The sequence below is a fragment of the Suricata suricatta genome, chromosome 11 (assembly GCF_006229205.1).
Source record: "Suricata suricatta isolate VVHF042 chromosome 11, meerkat_22Aug2017_6uvM2_HiC, whole genome shotgun sequence".
Classification (NCBI taxonomy): Eukaryota; Metazoa; Chordata; class Mammalia; order Carnivora; family Herpestidae; genus Suricata; species Suricata suricatta.
The window spans coordinates 10,009,232-10,015,093 of record NC_043710.1 but is presented as its reverse complement, the minus strand read 5'-3'; the positions used below and the strand labels follow the sequence as shown (position 1 = coordinate 10,015,093).

At 36.5% G+C, this 5,862-nt stretch overlaps 1 long non-coding RNA gene across 1 annotated transcript in view; it reads left to right on the top strand.

The window, feature by feature from the left end:
- Nucleotides 1–2,125, top strand: part of LOC115272345 — an 11,511-nt gene extending 9,386 nt beyond the window's left edge. The window contains exon 4 of the long non-coding RNA XR_003900387.1: nt 2,064–2,125. This is a non-coding gene — a long non-coding RNA (uncharacterized LOC115272345). The remainder of the gene's footprint in view (nt 1–2,063) is intronic.
- Nucleotides 2,126–5,862: the final 3,737 nt, after the last annotated feature.

Here is a 5,862-nt window from a genome sequence, read left to right as displayed (position 1 = left end):
ATATGTTCTTTATATATTTTGGATATTAACCCATTATCAGATATATCATTTGCAAATATCTTCTCCCATTCAGTGGGCTGTCTTTTCTGTTTTGTTGATGGTTTCCCTCACTGCACAAAAGCTTTTCAGAAACAATGGCCTTTCCAACCAATGTCAGAAAATAATAAAATATTCAGGATAAGAGACCTTTTAGGTGTGATTCTGACATTTCAAAAGTTAAACTGCAGATTAAATACTTTTAGATACTACTTTATGTTAATGAAATAGTTTTCAATAGCATTATATTAAATATTCATGTGGACAGACTCACTAACATATAGAAGTGTGTATTTTCTAGTAATAAAAGCTCACACATTCAACAAGAGAGTCTTACATGAAACCAATAAAATTTTATCTACCCTCCATGCCATAAAATCATGTCAAAAATATTCCTTTATTCCATCCTAAATACAGGTGTAACATTAATCCAATAATGATTCCCTCCCTCCATCACTTTAATAGAAAACCAAGGAATTTATTACTAGGTGATGTTTTCCAAGGGCTACCATAAAGCTACAATAGGAATTTTGGTGTTTCAGCCAAATTCTTTTCAAACTCCAATTGCTCTTTGGATGGGCTAAGAAAAAAAGACAAAGACAAAGGAGAGGGAAAGAAAGAAAGAAGAAAGAAAGAAAAAGAGAGAGAGAGAGAGAGAAAAGAAAGGAAGGAAGAAGGAAGGAAGGAAGGAAGGAAAGAAAGAAAGAAAGAAAGAAAGAAAGAAAGAAAGAAAGAAAGAAAGAAAGAAAGAAAGAAAGAAGTAGAAAGAAAAGATGGAAAGGAAGGAAGGGAGGGAGAGAGGAAGGAAGGAAGAAAAAGAGAAACAAAGAAGAAAGGAAAGGAGAAAAGAAAGAAATTAGCTCAAGCTCCTCAAGAAAGAGGACTTTTAAAAAATATTAAAAGCTACATTACTCTTTGAAGAATCCAAAAAATGATTGTGACACAAGTGGGGAGAGAGCCCTAACTTATTTCAATGAATGCCGACCTCCCTTGCTGTCTGACATATAATAGAGAATTTGGCTGGCCTTTGGCTCCCTGGTTCCTGGGTGATGGTTTCAAATCGTTGAAATTTCCCAAGTGACAAAAGTACCTGTTATTCCTGGACCACTTGCACCATTCCTGAATTTTTGGGAGCTAGCAATGCCAGAAAGACCAAACACGGATACATAACTAAACCTCATAATGAAATTAGGGGCAATGGAAGCTCAGGTAAGTTTCCTGGTTGGTGATATAGACTGACGTGCCAGGAGGGTGATGACCCAGAAGCTTCATGCTTCAAACCATTCTAGACCTCACCCCGGACATCTCTTCATTTGACTGGCCCTGATTTGTGTCTTTTGTGATAAAATTGTAATTGTAAGTATAGCACCTTCCTGAGTTCTATGAGTCATACTAGCAAATTATCAAACCCGAGACAGATAGTGGGAAAGCTTATATTTGTAGCCAGTTGATCAGAAGTCAGTGGTCTGAAAACCCCCAGGCTTGTGGCTGGCATCCAGAGAGAGGGAAATCTTACTGGGGACTGTGTCCTTAACCTGCGAAGTCTGAGCTAACTCCAGGTAGTTAGCATTAAAACTGCATTACAGTCACAAAGCAGAAACTACCAGGGCAGTGCAGGGAAGTGAAGGAGCTGGAGGCACAGAAAACATATAGAAATTTTAGAAATGTTCTAATATCCCATATTAAATATCATTTTACTTTGAAAACTTAAAAGGCGTTTTATGATTCTGTTTCTGGGAAATTATCTATGAATAACTCATTTAATTTGTTATTAGTTCTACCTACTTAGCAATCATTGGGACTACTTGGGAAATCTCAAGAAGTGGAAGAAATCTAACCTATAAATTATTTTCAAATGCAATAAAGTTGTTATGGATTCTAAATTTAGCAGTTAAGGAAGCTGACATGTGTTACATTTTACAGACTTTTCATTAAATCTGTTATTAATTTTTTTAAACGTTATTGAAGTTAGAGGAATTTCTTCGGTGATAATGAAAAGGTCTTATGTGTGCCTCTTTTGTTCTCAGTATGTCGTATCAGGAGTTTTTGCAATAGGAGCAGAGAAGACACATTCTCCAAAATTGGTAAGAATTATTGAAGCAACTTGAAAAATAAAAATTTTGCTTGTCAAAAACAAGGATATAAATAAGGAGGGTATATCATTGCCTCTTAAGCAGTAGAAATGTATTCAAAATACTGAAATCTAAAGCATTGTTTTATAATACTTTATAATATTTTAAATGGATATATTCCAACAGAATTCTTTGTTAATTTCATAAAATATTAACATAATAAAGAATGCATGAAGCAGACCAGGAAATCAGAAGTGAAAATTTTTAATAGGATATGTCATTTATTTCAAATTAAATGTCAAACAGGAGAGAAAAAATGTAAACAGACACCTTGAAGCAGTGTGAGAGAAAAATATGTGATTAAAACAGTAAGTTAAGGTTTTTCAATGGTTTCTAGGTGCCAGAAGCCTCACTCAGAGTTTTTGAAGATTATTTCACAACAAAGCCTATCAGGGTGGCTAATATTATATACCCATTGTATAGATAAGGAAACTGAGATGCCAAGAATATAAGCAACCACCTCTAGACGTAGATTCAGACGTATTGTAAGTGATGGAGTTGAACTTTGAACGCAGACAGCTTAGCCCAGAATTCAACATTGCTGATAGGATTAGCAGATCAAATGCTTAGGCTAGGAAGGCTGGGAGTGGGTGGTAATCAGAAAGGAGAGGGTAAGCTTCAGGTCCTGACTTAGGATATGATAGTACGCAAGTAATCCTTGAACCCACCAACACAAAGAGTAATACATAATATTTATTTTGATCCATCCACCCCATACTGAAATGTTTCTTTTCCTTTATTCCTTCTATTCAGCATTTCAATTTGGGATTCCTTTCCCTCTGACTGAGAAATTCCCCTTAGTATTATTTCTTTCAGCTCAGACCTCCTGGACAATAAATTCTCTCAGCTTCTGTTAGTCTGAGAACAACCATACACTGCTTTTGCTTTGAAAGGTTCTTTAGCCACATATGGAATTTTAGGTTGACATTGTAGTTCACTTCAGCACTTTGTAAATGTCACTCCACTGTGCTCTGACTGCCATCTTTGACATTGTGGAGTTTCTGTGAGCTTTAGTTTTGTTCCTTTTATCATGATGTGCCTGTTTTTCTCACATTACTTTTATAATGTTCCCTTGGCCTTCAGTTTTCAACAAATTTGTACCTAGGTGTGGGTTGTTTTATAGTTATCTTATTCAGGATTAGCCAAATGTATGTATCTATAAGGAGTTGAATGGACACTTTCAATCAACTTTGGAGAATTGTTGGCCATTTTCTCTTCAAATACTGCTTTTTCCAGATAGCCTTTTCCTTCTCTACTTTTGGGCCTCTGGTTAAATATTTTCACTATACCCACATGTTTCTCACATTTTTTTCCCTTTTACATCTATTATTTTTTTCACTTTAATTTCTTAATCTTCTGTTGCCCTTCCCTCCAGGTCACTGACGCTGTTGGCCATTGTGTCTAACATGCAGCTATGGAGTCCTCTCAGTTATTAGAGCCTTCAATTCTAGAGCTTGCATTCAATTCTGTTTTTAGATTCTAATTCTTCTGTGAAATTGTCTATCTGTTCATCTGTCTGCTCCATTCATTCCTATTTTCTTGAGCATACTAAAAATAGTTACTTAAAAAAATTTTTTATCCAAAAACTATCAGTAGAACTCCCCTATGACCCAGCAATAGCACTGCTAGGGATTTAACCAAGGGATACAGTAGTGCTGATGCATAGAAGCACATGTACCCCAATGTTCATAGCAGCAATGTCAACAATAGCCAAAACATGGAAAGAGCCTAAATGTCCATCACCTGATGAGTGGATCAAGAAGGTGTGGTTTATCTATACAACAGAGTATTACATGGCAATGAGAAAGAATGAAATATGGCATTTGTAGCAAAATGGATGGACCTCGAGGGTGTCATGTAAGTGAAATAAGTCAGGCAGAGAAGGACAGATACCATATGTTTGCACTCATATGTCTAACAGGAGAACAGGAGAAATGTAATGGAGGACCAGGGGGAGGGGAAGAGGGAAAGAGAGTTGGGGAGAGAGAGGGACGCAAAACTTGAGAGACTGTTGAATGCTGAAAATGAACTGGGGTTGAGGGGAAAGGGGGAGGGGGAAAAGGAGGGCACTTGTGGGGAAGAGCACTGGGTGTTGTATGGAAACCAATGTGACAATAAACTACTTAAATAAAAAAAATTGTATCAGTGTTAGTTCTAATAATTGGATCACTTAGGAAACTATTTCTATTGACTTTTTCTAGTCTTTTAAAACATATGATCCTGTCTTTTAACTTGTCTACTTATTTTTGACTGAGTGCCAGAAATTGTGTATGGAAGAGTATAGTAATGGGAGCTGAGGTTCAGTCCTTCCAGAAAGGGTTCACCCATTCCTCCCCTCGACTGATAAACCAGGACTGAGACTAGACAGCCATACGGATAAGAATCCACATAACTCTCATGTGTCTTCCACCTGTAGCACAGAGCCCTCCAAAGCTTGCAGAGAGCAGCTGATATGCCCAGCAGTCCTGATCTATGCTTCCTCAGTGCAATCACATGGCCAAAAACTTTGCACTGTTTTTCAGATGCTTTCTTCTTACTTAGCCTACTGACCAGAAGAACTTCAAAACTCTGCCTAGCATCTGAAGAGTATAATTGGTCATATAGTTGGCTCATTTCTTTGACTCTCCTGTTTCCACAGAAGTTTGTCTCCTCAGGTTCACAATTTTATCTTTTCAGCCCTGCAAGAAGACCTAAAGCTATGGTGATTCCTCTCTTCCTTAGCAATAACCTTCTGCTCAGGCAAACTCTAGAACCTCAACCTCTTGCCCTAACAAATGCTCCCAAGGAAGAAATCATCTGTAGAACATCTACTCACCTCTCTGTGGTCTTCTTTTTTAGGAGTCTTGGCCCCTGTATACTCTTCAGTGCCTCAACACTGATGCTTTTCTGATGCTTTTACATAGATGAAATACTTGTGGAATTGTATCCTGTTTTTCTCATTGTTGTCAGAGAGAACATTAGTCTGCCATAAGCTTTGGCATCATACCAAAAGCATACATCTCAGTGTTTTCAGGTCTATAGGATCTTATTTTTTTATAATAATTATTTTGTCTTCTCTTTTTCTTATCAATCATACTAGGATTACATTATGTTTATTGTATCAAAGGACCACATTTTGGGTTTTTAAATCCTCTCTCTTATGTGTTTGTTTACTATGGCATTACTTTCTATTTTTTTCTTTACATATCCTTCTCTATTTTCTTTGGATTTTACTTGTTATTTTCATAGCTTCATCAGATTGCTTCGTCAGATCTGTTGCATCTCTCAAAATTTAGGATGTGATAATTTCAGCATTATTCAGTTAAAATGTTTACAATTTCTGATGCAATTCTTCCCCAAAATATTACTTTGTTGTTTGACTGTCGAGTGTTTCCTGAAGTTCAGTAATTTATTTTTTTCTTTTCAAACTGTTACATTGAAATTTAGCACATATAGAGAAAACATATGACACAAATATCCATATCAATGAATTATCACAGAGTGAGTGCCCAAGAGCTCCCTTTGAAATCAAACGTATCCAAAGCCCCCGTTATGTCCTCTTTCAGAAGCTTTACCCTCTCTTCTTTCTAAATGTAAATGTTATATGACTCACTAAATCATGACACCTAAATACAGCACGGCTATATGGCAGTGAAAAAGAACCAAAAGTCGTGACTACACTATAATAAGAATGAGTCTGACAACGTTGAACAAA